Source organism: Antechinus flavipes, chromosome 4 (genome assembly GCF_016432865.1).
Source record: "Antechinus flavipes isolate AdamAnt ecotype Samford, QLD, Australia chromosome 4, AdamAnt_v2, whole genome shotgun sequence".
Classification (NCBI taxonomy): Eukaryota; Metazoa; Chordata; class Mammalia; order Dasyuromorphia; family Dasyuridae; genus Antechinus; species Antechinus flavipes.
Window position 1 is genome coordinate 472345539 of NC_067401.1, and position 17790 is coordinate 472363328.

Here is a 17790-nt window from a genome sequence, read left to right on the forward strand (position 1 = left end):
CCTTACAGGAACTGATGCTGAGTGAAGCGAGCAGAACCGAGAGAACATTGTCCACGGCAACAAGAAGATTATACGATGATCCATTCTGATGGACATAGCTATTTTCAGCAGCGAGGTTTGTTGTTTGCTTGAATTTTGGGTTTTTTTATCTCATTTTTTCCCTTTTGAGCTGATTTTCCTTATGCAGCATGATAAATGTGGAAATATGTATAGAAAAATTGCACTTGGTTAACATATATTGGATTACTTGCTATTTAGGGGAGGGGGAAAAGGAGGGAGAAAAACTCACAGCACAAGGTTTTCCAAGGGTGAATGTTGAAAACCATCTTTGCACGTATTTTGAAAATAAAAAGCTATTTTAAAATTTTAGTTGCACATAGTTCATAAATTTTTTTGTCCTTTTTTTGCTTTGCATTAGATCTAGAGTGTTCCCCTTATTCTGGGATGGGTACATAAGGTCCTTATAGACAGAAGGGTAAGGAAGACTGACTGGCTTAAAAACATGGAATAATCAACCTCGAGAGCTACATTTTTTTTTAGGTCTTCTAAACTGGCTCTCTTTTTTAAAAAAAGTACACGACACTCTCTGAGTTTAATTGTATTATTAACATTTTCTATACTACTAATCAGGGGTTGCAAAATCAAATCCAGTCCTTGTACAACCTTTAAGAAAAGTGGGCCCTTGGAGCAACTAGGTAGCACAGTGGATAGAGCCAGGAAGACTTGAGTTCAAATTCAGCCTCAGACATTTGACATTTACTAGATGTATGTGCCTGAGCAAGTCACGTAACCCCTATTGCTTCAACAAAAACAACAACAACAACAACAACAACAAATGGGTCTTCTTTTGACCCCCAAGAATTTCGCTACTAGGTTTTTCTCCCAAAGAGAGAAAAAACCAAAAGGAAAAGGATATATATATATATATATATATATATATATATGCGCACACACACACACACACACACACACACACACATATATATACACACAAATATTTGTAGCAGCTCTTTTAGTGATGGAAAAGAATTGAAAATTGGCCACTAGTTGGGCAGTGATTGGACAAGTTGTACATGTTTGTGATGGGATGTTTTTGTACTATAAGAAATAACAAGCAGGATGCTCTCAAAATACCTGGAAAAACTTACACGAACTAATGAAAAGTCACATGAGCAGAACCAGGAGAACATTGTACACAGTGATATTGTATGATGATCTACTGTGACAAACTTAGCTAGTTTTAGCAATACAATGACCCAAGGTAATTCTGAAGGATTTATAATGAAAGGGAAAAAACTGGCAGAGTCTAAATGCAGACTGGAGATACCTTTTTCTTTACTTTCTTTTCTTTTTTTTTAGTTCATGTTTTCTTTCACAGCATGACTTGTATGGAAATATGTTTTACATGACTAGACACATATAACCTTTGTCAAAATGCTTGTTTCTCAATGAGGGGGAGAGAATTTGGACCTCAACATTTAAAAAAAGGTTAAATTGCTTTTGCACGTATTGAGAAAAAATAAAAGATATTAAGAGAAAGAATGGGGGGGGGGGAGCAGCAGCTAGATGGTGCACTGGATAGAGCACCAGCTCTGAAGTCAAGAGGATCTGAGTTCAAATCTAGTCTCAGACATTTCTGGCTTCCTAGCTGTGTGATCCTGGGCAAGTCACTTAACCTCAATTGCCTCAGCACAGAGAGAGAGAGAGAGAGAACAAAATTAAAAGAAAGAGAACAAAAGTGAAACCCAGAGAATCAAGAATAAAATGTAAAAACTAACATTAGCTTAGGTTGTACAAAGAATCAAAGATTGGATTTAGCCTTCAGCCATTATGTCTTCTCTGCTGTAGGAAATCAACAAAACAATAAATCAAGCCCCAGCATGTAGTTGGCCAATTTCTGAAATATAAATGTTCACACTGAAATTTTAACTATCAGCTCTTTTCCACGATGGCCCCACACTTCTTTGATATTTGAGAGATGGGGTTGATTTCCAGTTAATTTTGGGGTGCCCTGTGTTGCTAGAATACAAAAGAATTTTTTATGATTGGAGAGACGGAGACAGAGAAACAGAGAGGGAGGCAAGAAGGGAGAGATAGAAAGTGTCCCTGTTCCCCCTAGACCTAATGCTGATTTATTGTAGTCCTTAATATTCAATGGAGCCCAAACAGAGGAGTGCCCCCCACCTGATGCCCGTGGATTAGAGTTGCTACATAAGCATTAATTCATATTAATTCACATTAGCAGCTATTTCACATTAACTGACTGACTGCTGTTAATGGAAACACACTGACGGGGGCTCATGAGTTTCTTACTTGAGTTACGGAGTGGCTTCCAATTGATCCCGGCTCCTTAATCTCTAAGCAAAGAGCCTTAACTGTTCTGGTGGCTCTATAGGGACTATGAGGAAGGACTGATTATCTTCTGCTTTTTCTTTCTTTCTTGTTAATGAGAAAAACCTTTGCAAGCATCGAGACAGGCAGTGGCCTATGAGAGTTTTGCAAAATTACATCTGACTGGTAAGTTGTGTCACGCTATAGTTCAGAAGTATGGAAGAAGCTTTATTTCCCAGTAGTTTGTGAACTGCGCCATATGGATTTCTATAAGGTCTTAGTAGAGGGTCCTGAAAAAGAACTGTGCTTAAAGCTCTATAAGTCATTAGAAAACTATTTAGGATTTGGGACTATAGACTTTACCCAGTTAATTGTCTGGGGACAGCAAATGTTTATCCGGGGAGAGAACATAAGAAAGAAAAGTGCAAGCCCTTAATTCAATCAGTCAACATACAGAACTGGGTTTTTAAAATTTGTAAACAAAATTGTCTAGACCTTGTGAACCTTTTGTCAGATGTGAATTCCTCTTTAATTAGAGCAGGAGGGGAGCAAGGCGGTTGGTGAACTAAATGAACTAACCTTATCCTCGAGGACTTTAAATTTTGAAAAAAAATTCAGTAGTTATTAAGTGGTAAAAGGCTCCAGGTCCAGGCCCCTGAGAAGGTATAGGAAGGTATAGTTTCCATCTCCTCCCCCCCTTCCATTGACTGTGTCCCTGGGGAAAAAAAGCTAAGAAGGAGGAAAAAAAAACTCTCCAGCTGAGAGACATACTTAGGGCAAATAACTGAGAAAGGAAAGACTATACCTGGAAAAGGAGAGAAAGAGGCACCAAACACAAATATAAACATAGACATGGACAGATCCAAGAATAGGTAATAAAGGGGGAAAGTCACTTCAGGGAGTAGGACCAGAGAAAAGTGACAAATGTGTTCTTTAAGAAAGGATTTCCAAAAAAATAAAAAAGAAAAAAATTAAATTAAATAAAATTTAAAAAAAAATAAAAAAGAAAGGACTTCCAATCCATAAAGCAGCAGGAATTGTGAATTTACTTTTTCACCACGTGTTCCTTACATGTGTGCCCCACTGGTCTAAGAAGCTTAAATTCACTTTCCCCAAGCTCTCCTGTGAACAAGGTGAGAGAATAACTCCACGTTTGGGGGAGAATGTTTTTCTAAGTTCTGTTCTTATTTTATCAGCTTAGTAAAATATCCCTTGTCTAAAGCTTGTTGAAGCTGATTGACCGCTCTTAATGGAAGCCACACCGATGGGGGCTCATGGGTGTCAGTACTAGAAATCTAGCCTGACATGGTTACCCATAGAATCCTAAAGATAAGTGATAAGTCCCCTTCCGGGGCCTGGCCAACTAGTAAGAGGGAGCTGGGAAAGCGGCCTCCCACTTTGGCCTACCTGACCGAAAGCGGCCCTTCCGGTTTTAAATCAAAGTTCTGGTGTCAGTGCTCTCTCCTACTCTACCCAGAAGGGTAGAGAATTGGGAACAGAGAGAGAATATTTCATTCAAACCTCTTAATTTAAAAAGGCAGAAACTGGGATTTAAAAAGGGCTTTTCCCAAGGTCTATAGCACACAGCAGTGGCAACAAACTTAACAAGAGTCTGCTTTGTGCAGGACAGTGAAGGAGAGACCAAATTTCAGAAAGACACGGTCCCGGAAAACTCTGGGGGTCTCAGTCAAAAAAAGGAAATAAAGTCTAAGGCAATCCCAGTAGCCTTTGGACAGAAAATGCCGTCTGCATCCAGAAAAAGAACTACGGAGACTGAATGTAAAGCAACACATGCTACGTTCACTCTTTTGTCTGTTTTCTGTTTTCTCCCAGGGTTTCTTCCTTCTGTTCTGATTTTTTTCTCCCAACATGATTCAGAAAGCAATATGTATTTTTAAAATTGATTAAATTTTTTAAAAGAAATAAAGCACGGTGTCAAGCAAAAACACTTATTAAGCACCTACTGTGTGCCCAGTCCTGTGCTAGGTGATGGGAAAATAAGAAACCATTTATCCTATTGGTTGGCTTTTCAATGAGGGAGGAAGAAAAGGAGAGAATTTGGAATTGGAAATTTAAAAAAAATTAAGAGTCAATTGGGGAGAGGAGAATGAAATGGAAGCATGGACTCTAAGGGGTAGAGTCGGGACACTCCAGAAATGAGGAACAACCTGAGCAAAAGTGTGGAGGTGGGAGGTGAAGGGGTACGAATGAAGAACAACCAAAAGGCCACCTTGTCTGGTCTAGCGTACACGCGAAATAAGGAATTTTAGCCATAAGGAGAGAAGGCTCAGGGGAAGTAAAATAAAATGGTGGCGTGAAGAGGGTCCGGACTTGGAATCAAATCCCACGAAGCAAGTCACTTGGTTTCCTCATCTATAAAATGAGGGGATGGGACTCAGTAGCCTCAGGGATCTCTAGGGCATGGAGATATGGCTTGGAGAAAAGAGATTTTGAGACACAAACGCAAATAATTATGATTGCGCAACCAATCGGGAAGCATTTATCAAGCACCTGTTGCATACCAAGCACCATGTTTAAGTACTGGGGATTCAAAGACAAAAGAGAAACTGAGAACATTCTCCTCTCTGGGTCTCAGTTTCCTCGTCTGTAAAATGAGGCAGCCAAATGATGTTGAAGAACCCTGCCAAATAAATGTCAGTCCATCAACTGAGGGCATTTAGCCTGAAAAAGAGAACGCTTGGGGGCAGGACCTGGGGGGCTAGCGGCAGTTTTTCTTTGAGTCTCTGAAGGACTGTCTCATGGAAGAAGGGCCGGCCTGGTTCTGCTGCCCCGGAGGGCAGAACCAAGAGCAAAAGTCCGGTTGTCCAGAAGCAAAGTTGGACAAGGCATCAGGGTGGACTTCCAAACCTAGGTCTTCCAAAGTAGAATAGACCGGCTCCAGAGGGGGATGGTGGGACCCGGAGACGGGGAGAGGAGAGAGAGCCTCGGGGTCCTCCCAGGTCCCACGGCTAGCTCCAGCCCCAAGTTCTTTCTCCCCCCCTCCACTTCCTGTCCCCTCTTGCAGATGTGGGGACGGCGGCCTGTTCTCCCTGGGGAAAGTTGGGGGGGTTGGACGAGACCCCCAACCCGTCTGTCTAAAAGCATCCAGATGTTTAGGGGGGGAGGGCACCTCCCTCAATCTCCACCCACCCCTCTTTGCAGTCAGTTAATGCAGGAGGACAGTTAGGGAAAGAGTTTGCCCCAGCTGGAGCCTCCCCCCACCCCAAAAGCTGCCCTTCCTCCCCAGGAGCCTCTCTCCTAGGCCCGGCTCAGGAAGCGTGCAACTAGGTCATTCGTGTCCGTCATCTTGCTCTGCTTCCTTCCCTCCCACCCATCACCCAGAAGGGGATGATGGTTAAACAGGACCATATGGGGCCTGCCTGGGGCCTTCCGTTTATATTTCCTGCTCAACTGGGGCTGACCTCCCTCCAGCTCCTTCCCATCAGGCACCAGCTCCTACCCACCCAGAGTCCCTGGTCCTCCTGAGGGGGAAGGGGAGGGAAAAGGGGAAGGAGGAAGAGAAGGAGGGAGGAAAGAAGAGAAAAAAGAGAAAAGGAGGGAGGAGACAGGAGAGGGGAGGGGAGGGGAGAGAAAGAGGGAAGGGAAGAGAAGAGGAGAGGCAGACAGAGACAGAGAGAGACAGAAACCGAGAGAGAGAGACAGAGAGACAGAGAGAGACAGAGAGACAGACAGAGAGACAGAGAGAGATAGAGAGAGAGACAGAGACAGAGAGACAGAGACAGAGACAGAGACAGAGAGAGATAGAGAGAAACAGAGAGAGAGACAGAGAGAGAGACAGAGAGACAGAAACCACATGAGAGAGAGAGAGACAGAGACAGAGACAGAGACAGAGACAGAGACAGACAGAAACAGAGACACAGAGAGAGAGAAAGAGACAGAGACAGAGAGAGACAGAAACCACATGAGAGAGACAGAGAGAGACAGAGAGACAGAGAGACAGAGAGACAGAGACAGAGAGAGACATACAAAGATACAGAGACATGGAGAGAGAGACAGAAAGCAAGATAGAGAGCCCCTCATCTCCCAGCCTGCCTCCTGGCCCTCCCCAATGGGCAAAAGTAAGAAGCATTTCCCAGACATCCCCTGGTGGAAAAGAGTCATTAGGAAAGAGTAAAAAATGTGCGAGAACATTAGCCCAATAAATCTCGCAGCGGGGGAGTCAGCAGCATTAGCTAAGCACCAGCGGGGACGGGCCCAGCCCGGGCTCCTGACAAAGCCGCCCCCTCCCCAGGAGCAGCCACAGCCCACGGGAGCAGGGGGCAGGGCCTCTAGGCCGTGACGTCGGCAACCTCGAAGGTCTGAAGCCCATCCCCGGGGACCCGGCCCGGCCCCTGTGGGGGCCTCTCCCTGTGACCGTTTTTCAGAAAACAGGCTCGGGCTGGGACCGCGACATCCGGAGCCCCACGGCGCCCAGACGTGGCCCCGGGTCCCGAGCTTTGCCCCCTGCCTCGCGGCCTCTCAGCAGCGTCCCTGGGTAGGGCCCGTCCAGGTGCATCTCCGCGCTCCAGGGCACCGGGGTCCGGCTCCCCGCGTCCTCCCGCAGACCCGCCCGGCTCCTTCGTAGCCCCCGCGGCGCCAGGGCTGGCAGCAGCTCAGAGGCCCCTCGGGATGTGGAGCCCCCGACACAGCTTCTTGTCGGGGCAGCGGGAGGAGGCGGGAGCTGGAGCCCAAGGTCTCCCGGGCCGTTTCGGACCGATGCCTCTGCTCCGAGTCTCTGCCCTTCCTTGTCCGGGCCGGGCCGTGGGGTTTGCGGAGCTCGGTCGAGGCCGCGTCATTCATCTAGTGAAACTCACCCCGGGAATGGAGACTCTCGGGCAAACAAGGGCCGACAAATGGCCATCGCGCCTCAGCGCGAATACCCTCAGTGACGGGGCGCTCGCTCTCTTCCCCGGAAGTCTGAGCCATGTAGGACAGCTCTGCTGGTGGGGAGCTCACTCCCTCTCCCGAACACGGACCCAGTTTTGGCTCTGACGTCATTTATGAGGCTGACACCCCGGGTCCCACCGGCATCACAGACCCTCGGAGCCGGACGGGATCCCCAGCGGGAAGCCCCCCAGCCCTGGCCAAGAGTCCTGCAACAGCAACAGGTGGCCCGGCCCCCCGGAGCAAGGCAGAGACCACAGCCCCGGCCCTCGCGGTCAACTCGGCTCAGACAAACGCTCATCGTTCCCAGCAATCAGACGGTGCTGAAGAGAGGAAGCCTGAAATAACGCAGAGAGAAATCTCCTCCGTGTCGGGAAGAACTGGGTCCGAGCACCAGGTCCAGGGTCTGAGGCGCCCTGGCAGCGGGGCCTGAGCGAATCCCTCAGTGCTCCGAGTGACTCTGACTGGGGACTGCAAAGTTGCACCGGTACATCAGGCATTCCCTAGGGCAATGAGTCTGGATGTGGCGGCAGGAATGGTGGCGGGAATGGCGGCAGTGATGGTGGGAATGGCGGCAGTGACGGTGGGAATGGGGGCAGTGACGGCGGGAATGGCGGCAGTGATGATGGCGGGAATGGGGGCAGTGAGGGCGGGAATGGTGGCAGTGAGGGCGGGAATGGCGGCAGTGATGATGGCGGGAATGGGGGCAGTGAGGGCGGGAATGGCGGCAGTGACGGCGGGAATGGCGGCAGGAATGGTGGCGGGAATGGCGGCAGTGATGGTGGGAATGGCGGCAGTGACGGTGGGAATGGGGGCAGTGACGGCGGGAATGGCGGCAGTGATGATGGCGGGAATGGGGGCAGTGAGGGCGGGAATGGTGGCAGTGAGGGCGGGAATGGCGGCAGTGATGATGGCGGGAATGGGGGCAGTGAGGGCGGGAATGGCGGCAGTGATGGCGGGAATGGGGGCAGTGACGGCGGGAATGGGGGCAGTGACGGCGGGAATGGGGGCAGTGAGGGCGGGAATGGCGGCAGTGACGGCGGGAATGGGGGCAGTGAGGGCGGGGGGAATGGGGGCAGTGAGGGCGGGAATGGCGGCAGTGAGGGCGGGAATGGCGGCAGTGACGGCGGGAATGGCGGCAGTGAGGGCGGGAATGGCGGCAGTGACGGCGGGAATGGGGGCAGTGACGGCGGGAATGGCGGCAGTGAGGGCGGGAATGGCGGCAGTGACGGCGGGAATGGCGGCAGTGACGGCGGGAATGGGGGCAGTGACGGCGGGAATGGCGGCAGTGAGGGCGGGAATGGCGGCAGTGACGGCGGGAATGGCGGCAGTGACGGCGGGAATGGCGGCAGTGAGGGCGGGAATGGCGGCAGTGACGGCGGGAATGGGGGCAGTGAGGGCGGGAATGGGGGCAGTGATGGCGGGAATGGGGGCAGTGACGGCGGGAATGGGGGCAGTGACGGCGGGAATGGCGATAGTTACAATAGTGGGAATGGCGGCAGTGAGGGCGGGAATGGGGGCAGTGACGGCGGGAATGGCGATAGTTACAATAGTGGGAATGGCGGCAGTGATGATGGCGCTGCTAGTGGTGATGATGGTGGCGATGATGGCAGCAGTGATGGTGGCACTGCTGGTGATGATGGCAGCATCCCCTCCCACATTCTACATCACCAACCGTCCAGAGTCCCCTCATCCCGAGCCCCCAGATAGTCCCTCCGGTGGGGCCCTCCCATTTTTGGTTCCTTTTCTCTCCTAACATTTCTGTACCAATGGCACTCTCGGGTTGTCCATCTGTCATAGTCATTCTCACCCCACAACCAACTCACCTCCTCTTCCTGTCAAACAGTCCCCGGTGACATTTTTACTTTGCCGATGCTCATTAGCTACAGCCAGCTCACACTCGCCACCTGCCTCTCCGCCGCCTTTTGGCTCATATTGGTTTCCCAGTTTTTCGGGGATTGCTGTCCTCCCTATCACTCTCCCATTTCTGCACGCTGCTAGAGTCCTGAGCATTAAAAACAGGCCTTTGTTCCATGGGAAGGTGGAGATCTTGAAAATGGTTTGCAGTTTCCTTAAGGAAACCCAGTCCTTTCCCCTTGTCCTGTTCAATTCTAGGCCTCCTGTGCTGTTCCAGTGTGGAGCCGTGTGCACACACTCACACACACACTTACACACTCACAATCTCACACACACTCACACACACTTATACACTCACACTTACACACACTCACACTCACTTACACACACTCTCTCACACACACTTACACACACTCTCACACACTCACACTTACTCACAAACACACTCTCTCACGCACTTACACACTCGCACACACGCACTTACACACTCACACACACTTACACACTCACACTCTCACACACTCACACACACTTATACACTCACACTTACACACACTCACACTCACTTACACACACTCTCACACACACTTACACACACTCTCACACACTCACACTTACAAACTCACTCTCTCACGCACTTACACACTCGCACACACGCACTTACACACTCACACACACTTACACACTCACACTTTCACACACTTACACTCTCACACACTTACACACTCACTTACACACATACTCTCACACACACTTACACACTCACACTTACTCACAAACTCACTCTCTCACGCACTTACACACTTACGCACTTACACACTTACACACACACTTACACACTTACACTCTCACACACACTTACACACTCTCACACACACTCACACACTCACACACACACACACACTCACTCACACATGTGATGTTTCTCTCAGATAGATTCCTCGGAGGAGGAGCTCTATAGGCCGTCCCTTCAAGCGAGCTACGTAATCTGAGCAAAAGGCTTCTTCTTTATCCACTTGGTCTTTCCCAGGTGTTTGGTGAGGTGACACTCTTGAAAGGTGACGGATTTCTGCAGGGCCTAACCCCGTCAGCATCACGGCATCTGCCTTTAAAAAAAAACCTGGAGGATTCCCCCCGCCGGAGAATCTCTTTTCAGCCTCGGCCTGGGTCTCCTTTATGACAGGGTCGCGCGCCTTTGGCCCCCATTCTCCCCCTCGTTTTTCTGCCCCGTTTGACGTTCAGAAGGTGGGTGACCAGGGTCACTTCTGGCGGGATATGTTCCGAGGAATCCGGACTGATCTTGGCGCAGACGCGGAGGCGCTTTCTTGGAGAAGGGCCTCCCAGGAGCGCCCGCTCGGCCAATCAAATGCTTCCTCCTAACCTACACACAGTAGGCACGGAGTCGTTTTATTTTCTCTCTGTTTGTTTGAGAAACAATCCCTCCTTATGGTGATTACGACCGGCCGGCTGTCATCGGGGGCATTCTCGATTCGTGTACGGGGTGACTGCACAAAGACTGGAGGTGGACAGTTGACGTTCCAGGTGATGGCTGTCAATGTTTGTTCGGTTTTGTTATCTAAAAGATCCAGAATTGGACCAGCTCGGTGGGGCAGTGGGTAGAGCACCAGCTCTGAAGTCAGGAGGATCTGAGTTCAAATCTAGCCTCAGACACTTAACATGTCCTGGCTGTGTGACCCTGGGCAAGTCACTTAACCCCAACTGCCTCAGCAACAAAAAAGGTCCAGAATCATTTTCATACCTTTGGCCTCTTTCCTTCCTTCAAAGTATCTTTATATATCGCACCCTCAATTATCTCAGCGACTTCCTCCACCACCAGTTTCTCCGGACGTTTTTATAATTGTTCTACAAGGTGATCCCGTAACAGAGCTCTGGGCCTGGAGTCAGAGGCGCCGAGCTGAAATCTAGCCTCAGATGCTCCCTAGAGACACGGCCCGGGACAAGTGATTTCACCTTTGCTTACCTTGGTTCCCTCGGTGTGAAGCAGGATAGCTGCAGCGCCCGTGAGGAGCAGACCAACCAGTATTTGTAAAGCCCTTGGCACAGGGCCTGGCGCATAGTAGGCATTTAAGACATGCTCCTTGCGGATTCAGTTCCAATGGTCTCGAGATGAAGAGAGCCGCCTGCACCCAGAGAGAGACTGTGGGGACTGAGGGCGGATCCCAGCACAGCATCCTCACTCTCTCTGTAATTGTTTGCTTGCTTGCTTTTTTCTTTCTCATTTTTCCCCTTTTGATATGATTTTTCTTGTGCAGCAAGTTATTTGTGGAAATATATATAGGAGAATTGCACGTGGTTAACATGTATTGGATTACTTGCTGTCTAGGGGAGGGGGTGGGGGGAAGGGAGAGAAAAATTTGGAACACAAGGTTTTAAAAGCATGAATGTTGAAAATTATCTATGAATATGTTTTGAAAAGAAAAAGAAAAGAAAATCTATTATTAAGAAAGAAAGAGGGAGAGAGAGGGAAGGAGGGAAGAAGGAAGGAAGGATGAGAGAGAGAGACAGAGAAAGAGAGAAGGGAAGGAAGGGAGGGAGGGAGGAAAAGGAAAGGAAAGGAAAGGAAAGAAAGAAAGAAAGAAAGAAAGAAAGAGTCCAGGTATTATGGGAAACGTCCTGGATTTTAAATGAGAGGATGTGGGGCTGAGTCTCTGCGCTGCCAATTCTGACCTGTGTGACCTTGGCAAAGATCCTTCCCTTCACTGGCCCTCCTTTTCCTCGGCCTTAAATGCCCAGTGGACGTCTTAACTTGGCTTCTAAAAAGTATTTCCATATTTCAGTATCAGTAGCTTCTTTCGCAACCTTGTGTGTTGTATTTTACCTATTTTGAAACCTTGCTCTGAGAAGGGGTCCCCAGCCTTCCCCAGAAGGACTGCCCAAGACCCAGGCCATAAGCAAGGGAAGATGCCCAGCGGCCCCTCCCCCTGCTCCCAATCCTTGATCCTTCCTCAGCCTTCTACGGTTTCCTAGGAAAATTCGAGTCCCCTGGGGAGGTTCGTGGGGATGTGGAGCTGACCACTATCCCAGAACAAGGACTGAGGATGTTCGAGGGGGGAGAGACCACGGAATTGGGGGGGGGGGCGGGAGGAGGACAAGGGAGACTGAACTTCCCATTTCACAGATGAGAACCAAGGTTCAAAGAGAGGACAAATCCTAGGGCAAGAGCTAGAAGGAACCTCCAAGGTCATCTAAGTGCCGGGACTTGGCCACAGGGACAGTGTTTAGATTCAAACCCAGGGCTTGGGACTCCAAATTCAGGGTCCTTCCCACAGCACCTCCCCGTGCTGAGTAGGGCCACGGTGAGCACCGGATCCACTCACTCCTTCAAAGCCATCCAGGGCGGAACTCAGGATGCGGTGCGTGGGGTGGGGGAGCCGGTGGGAGGGAGACTAGAAAGGGGGGGGGAGCCTGCAGGGGACTGTGCCCCCCTCACCATGGCCGCTGTCTTAGGGAGTGGCCCCTGGTCCATGTCTGGACACCCAGGGGCAGGGCCTGCACTTCTCCAGCCCTTTCCATGGCATCCCTGCCAGGCAGCCCGGCTGCTGGGGGCTCCTCTCTCCTCTCTCCCAGGGAAGCCAGGGGGAAACAAATTCAATTACCAAGTCATCTATTTGTCAACTCCGCCCTCAGTATTTACCTAATTTCCTCCATTCAGACTCCACGTCAGAGGGAGCTGGAGAGGCGGGCTCGGGTGGGAGGCTGAGGGAGATGCAGGGAGAAGCAGCAGCCCCAGAAGCCCTCAGGGCCAGGGCTGGGGAAGAGCCCACACACCAGGCTCCCCGATAGACACCCACCCACCGTGCTCCGACCCCCAGGGGAGCCCCCCCTTCCAACAGCTCTAACTGGGAGGCTGGCCCTGAGAGGAAAGGCACCCATGAGGCTCAGGGCTGGGGGAAAGAGGGAGAAGGTGAGGGAGAGAGGGAAAGCAAGGAGAGGAGGGGAGAGGGAATAGAGAAAGGGAGGGAGACAGACCAGGAAAAGGGAGAGGGAAAGGAGGGAAAGAAGGGGGAGAGGAGGAAGAGAAAAAAGAAAAAGAGGAAGAGAAGAGGGGGAAGGCAAAGGAAAAGAGAGAAAGGGAGAGAAGGAATAAAGAAAGAGATAGGGAACAGAATAGGAAATGGGAGAGGGAAAAGAAGGTAAGGGAAAGGGAGAAAGAGAAAAAAGAAGTGAAAGAGAAAGAGGAGGAAAGGCAAGGAAAGGGGGAGTAGAAAAAAGAAGGGAGAAAGGAGAGAAGACAGAATAGGAAGAGGGGGAAGAGGAGGAGAGAAAGAGAGGGGAAAGACAAGGAAAGGAGGAGTGGAGAAAAGAAGGAAGAGGGGGAAGAGAGAAAGGGAGAGGAAAGAATAGGAAAGGGGGAAAGGAGAGAAAAGGTGAGGGAAAGGGTGAAAGAGAAGAGGAAGAGAAGAGGGGAGAAAGGCAAAGAAGGGAGGAGTGAAGAGAAGAAAGGGAAAGTTAAGAGGGAAAAGGAAGGGGGGAAGAGAAGTAATAAAGAGGAAAGGAAGAGAGAGGAAGAAAGGAGAGGAGAGGAAGAGGGAGAGAGGGAATAAAGAAAGGGAAGGGGAAGGATAGGAAGAGAAGAAAAAGATAAGAAGAGGAAGGAAGGAAAAGAGAAGAAAAAGAGGGGAAAGGAGGGAGGAGACAGAGGAACTGGGAGAGCGAGAAGGGTGGGAGAGAAGGGGGGTGGAAAGAACAGGGATATCGGAGGGAGCTGGGCTGCCAGCCAGCTCCACGGGAGACAGAGCAAACCTCCGCCTGATTGAAGCCGAGGCTCGTGCCAGCCCAGGGTCCGTTGAAGGAAGCCCGCGATCGGAGGAGAGCTTGTTGCTCAGGGGCTCTCCGTGACCCCCAGACCGCAGCCCGCCATCGCTGGCGACCGGCTTTTCTGGGCACAGACGCCGGAGTGGTTTGTCGTTTCCTTCTCCGGGGGGATAAGGGAGGCTGCAGCCGGGTGACCTGCCCAAGACCACCCGTCCGAGGTGGGATTGAATTGGGGCCTTCCTGACACCGGAGCCAGGGTCCGTGGGCCGCCCGGGATGCCCCCAGCTGCCCCGTCTCCTGCAGCTCTGGCCCCAAGAGCAGCTTCGGCTCCTTCTCTCGGAGGGGCTGCTCTGACAGGTACCACCGCCCGTGTCTGCATCACCGCACAATCCTGGGAGTTCGAGACGGTTTCAAATCCCCAGCACCTGGCACACAGTCGGAGCTTAATCAGTGCTTGTGGACTGCTCGGTTAGGCCTCTCCCCTCCCCCAGTCCCCATCTCATTCAGTCCCTCAGCACATCCCCATCCTTCTGACTCGGTTAAGTCCCGGGCTCCTGCCTGAGACCCCCCCTCCCCACAACCGCCTCGGGCCCTGGGGTGACAATCCAGGCTCTCCAAGGCTCTCCGGGAGGCCCCGGCAGGTCTTTACCTGCCCTCCCGTGTGGCAGTCAGGACCGGCGTTATCGCCTCCATCTGCCCGGAAAGGGAACTGAGTCCAGGGCAGAGGGGCTTCGGAGGGTCTTGTTTGCCTCTGCCCCCTCAAAGGACCAGGATGTGGCTCAGAGAAAAGCCCGACCGGGGTAACTGGTGCTGTTCTCTGCAGGGACACTCCTGCCAGCTCTCGCCTCCCTCCTGCTCTGGGAGAACGGCCTTGAGTCGCCCGCCCGCCGTCCCCTCGGCCCCTCTCCGCCCTTCCCCCCGCCCTGCTGCCTCCCCTCCCCCCCAGCATCCGGGGTCTGGCTCCCAGCCGAGCACCTGCCGCTGCTGCGCTCTGGGCAGGCGTTACTGGAACCTCCCGGCGGTCAGCGGCAGAGCCCGGCCCGGGTCGCAGTGACCCAGGCCATGTTTGTGGGCCGGGGGGGCAGCAGGACATGTGCCCCAGGAGAATATCCTCCCCTTTGAGGGGCAGAACCTCCACCCAGTGGGGGGGCCGCAGGGCCTGGGAGCGCAGAGTGTGAACGCTGGGGATGGGCAGAGTGTCAGAGCTGAGGGGGAGAGAGCGCTGTCCCTGGTCCCCGCTCTCCCCATGGAGACCCTGAGACCATGCGCAGGGCGGGCACTTCGCACCAAGGCCCCGGCTCCGGACACACCCAAAGCGTGTGACCTCGAGGGAGTCACCGCCCGCCCCCGTGCCTCAGTCTCCTTCTCTGTAAAAGGCTCCACCTGACGGCTTCCAAGGGCCTTTCGAGCTCTAAGTTGAAATCTAACAAATAACTGTACTAGACACAGGATGTGATGTGCACAATAAAGATGGAATTAGCTACTTTGGGAGTAAGGACGGGGATACTGAGCTGAGCCTTGAGCTTGGAACTTGGAGCTGAGGAGAGGGGGCATCCCGCCCGCTGCAAAGTCAGGAAGGAACAGGAAGGCTGCATCGGGAGAGCACCGAGGCGCCCGTCCGGTTAGGGCACAGAGAGGAGACTAATGTGTGTGCATCCCACAAACGGACGCAGGCTGGCTTCAGACTGGCAAAGCGTGGCTGCTGAAAAGGGCACCCTGCATTTTATTCTAAAGCCCCGGGAGCCGCTGCGGTCTCTCAGACAGGGGCCTGACCGTTGCCGGGCCTGCGCCGGGGGCCTGTGTCTCCCTTCGGGAGCTCTAGGAGTGGGGGAGAAGCAAAGGAAAAGAGAGAAAAAGGAGAGAAGGAATAGAGAAAGGGATAGGGAACAGAATAGGAAAAAGGAGAGGGAAAGGAGGGAAAAAGGTGGAGAGGAGAAAGAGAAAAAAGAAAAAGAGGAAGAGAAGAGGGGGAAAGCAAAGGAAAAGACAACCCAGAGAGTCTGAGAGGAGAGCGCCCTCAATGAGAAAACTGCAGAGCAAGAGGAGGCCCAAGAAAAGGTCATTGGTTTTTATTGTTTTCTTCGTTTTAATTTTTTTATCCTGAAACTAAATGCCAAAAAACTCCACATTGCCATTTACACAGAAGAGAAAAGATTGTACCCAGAACTCCACACGCTATCAAGTACAACCTGACTTTCTCTTTACGTGTGTAATAAATCCACGAGATAACTTTCGAATCTGTCCTGCTGCTCTGTAGTTCGTTCTGTACGGTCTTCTGAACACTTTAAAGGCAATGTTGCAACGACTCTTTTCGATCTCCTTTCCTTCCTTCCTTTTTCTTCCTTTCTCTCCCAGCCCTCTCCTATCCCACCCTAGATTGAAAAAAAAGAAAAAGAGAGAAAATGCTTGTAATGGATACGAGCAGCCAAATCCCTGAAACGCTGCGATGAGAGCCGGACCCCCCATCCCGTCTCCAGGCCGGCACCTTTCTGTAGGGAGAGGAGGGAGGTGCTTCGTCCTCGGTCCTTCCTTCCTGGTTGGTCACTGAACGCATCGGAATTCTTCCGAGACACTTTCCGAGTTGTTCGTCTGGATGATATTGTTACGTGAGAATTAGCTGATCTCCTGATTCTGCGCCTCCCCTCTGCATTACGTCATGCAACTCTCCCCAGGATCCTCTGACTCTCCTCATCATTTCTCACAGCCCGGCCATGGTCCGGGCCGTTGCTATCCCTTGTTTGCTGGGATCTTTCCCAACCGATGGGCATCCCTAAGTGCCTGGGATTTTGCTGATCCACAGAATGTTGCTGCAGGTATTCCTGACCATCCGGGGACCTTCTCTTCCTTTGATTTAACGGTAGCATTATGGGTCACTTGGTGTCTTTGGGGACCTAGTTGCTTTCCATGGAGGCCGGACTAGTTCACAGCTCCACCAATAATGTATAGGACGCAGGGCCATTGGATTTAGCGGTGGAGATTGCTGGTGGCCTCCGAGAGAGCTGTTTCACTTCAGTGATGGGGAGAGGAATCAGATCGCAAGGGGTCAAGAAGTGGTGCTGGAGGAAGAGAAGGGAAAGACTGTGGCCAGGTTCTTCCCCCCAGGACATTTATTAGAAAGGAGAGGGAAGAAGAGAGGGGCCAAGTGAAGGTTTAAGGATGAGAGAGATCTCAAAGCACCGTATTTACTTTTTTCCTGGAGGACGCTTCCATAGCTTATTTTTCAGGTAGGTAAACTGAGGCAGCTGGAAACGGGATCCAGGATCTCCCGAAGAAGTGATGACCCGGGATACACCCCAAGTGCAAGATAGAGCTTTCCCTCCTATACCAAAGGAAAAGCAAAGATTTCAGAGATTTTTAGAGCAGGTAGTTACTTTTTTTTTTTTGCATCTTAGATACCCTTGGCAGTCGATCTGGGGAAGTCCACGGGCCCTTTCTCAGAAGCACGATTTTAAACAATTGGAGGAAATGCTAACTTTCAGTTAGAAGGTAGTGAAAACAAAGATGTCATTTTTCCCCATGCTACTTCACGGAGCTCCTGAAACCCATTCAGCACTGTGGGTCCTGGCTAAGAACCCTTGATCTAGACCAGGAGGACTGTGGGAAATCCGGACCCGCACAGAAGTGCCCTGATCCAAGGCAGACCAGGACGTAAGCCTGCTGGGACCTCAGACCCAGTTTCCAAATAGGAAGTTGATGCCCAAAGGGATGGGGGTGCTAAAAGGGCCAGGGGAAAACCTTGCCAGCACAGCCCAGCTCCTCCGAGCGCCCCGGTTACCTGGGAACCCCCCTGCCCACCCCCCGGCCCCCCACGGCCTTTTCTGGCAAAGCCTTAAGAGAATATGCAAAGAAAGGTGGCGGATTCTGAGCCAGGGAGGGAGGCAGGGAGACAACAGCCTTGGCTGCACAGCCAGGAGCAGCAGCTCCCCCCAGGCCCCCTCCCCG

General features: G+C 51.5%; 1 long non-coding RNA gene across 1 annotated transcript; it reads right to left on the reverse strand.

Annotated features, from left to right (window-relative positions):
* Window positions 1–15902: 15902 nt before the first annotated feature.
* On the reverse strand, window positions 15903–17522 carry LOC127560547 (uncharacterized). Its single transcript, XR_007953356.1, has 3 exons — window positions 17035–17522; window positions 16334–16904; window positions 15903–16220 (listed from the first exon to the last, which is right to left on the reverse strand). It is a non-coding gene; the product is annotated as an uncharacterized LOC127560547 (long non-coding RNA).
* Between the last annotated feature and the right edge of the window lie 268 nt (window positions 17523–17790).